Raw genomic sequence first — 841 nt, 5'->3', positions numbered from 1 at the left:
CCCTGTGTCTCTGGTCATTTGTGAAAGGGGACTAGAAGAAAGGGGCAAGGGCTAGGAACAGGTTTCCTGAGGGATAAAGGAAGACATCACAGACTCAAAAGCCAAGGCAGGGGACAAAGTGAATGAGGCCAGCTGGTGTGGAGCAGGTGGGGGACAGGACAGGGTGGGTGTGGGATGGGGTCAATGATAACGACTCTAGCCAGTGAGAGAATCAAGGCTGGGTTCTGTCTATGGGCAGTTTGAGACCCCTGGCCTTGTCTGTGCACAGAGCCTGGTAGCCAATGTCAGCTCACCTCTAACATTAGCAGTGGCCTGGAAAACCATAAGTGGAGGCATGTGGTCCATTGTGTCTGTCTTAGTCGTCTAGTGCTGATATAACATAAATACCATAGTGGATGGCTTCAACAAACAGCAGTTTATTCTCTCACAGTCTAGTACGCTAGAAGTCCAAAATCAGGGAGCCATCTCCAGGGAAAGGCTTTCTATCTCTGTTGGCTCTCGGGGGAGGTCCTTATCATCAGTCTTCCACAGTTGAGGAGCTTCTCAGCCCAGGGACCCCAGGTCTGAAGGATGCAGCATTCTCCTGGCTCTTGTTTCTTGGTGTTCCAAGGTCCTCCTGTATCTCTGCTCACTTCTCTCTTTTATATCTCAAAAGAGATTGGCTTTAGACACAACATAATCTTGTAAATCGAGTCCTGTCTCATTACTGTAACTGCTGTTAATCCCACCTCATTAACATCATAGTGATAGGATTTACAATGCATAGGAGAATCATATCAGCTGACAAAATGGTGGACAATCACACAATACTGGGAATCATGGGCTAGCCACATTGATACAC

The sequence above is a fragment of the Loxodonta africana genome, chromosome 11 (assembly GCF_030014295.1).
Source record: "Loxodonta africana isolate mLoxAfr1 chromosome 11, mLoxAfr1.hap2, whole genome shotgun sequence".
Taxonomy (NCBI): Eukaryota; Metazoa; Chordata; class Mammalia; order Proboscidea; family Elephantidae; genus Loxodonta; species Loxodonta africana.
The sequence above is the reverse complement of the archived record's forward strand: the minus strand, read 5'-3'. Positions refer to the sequence as shown.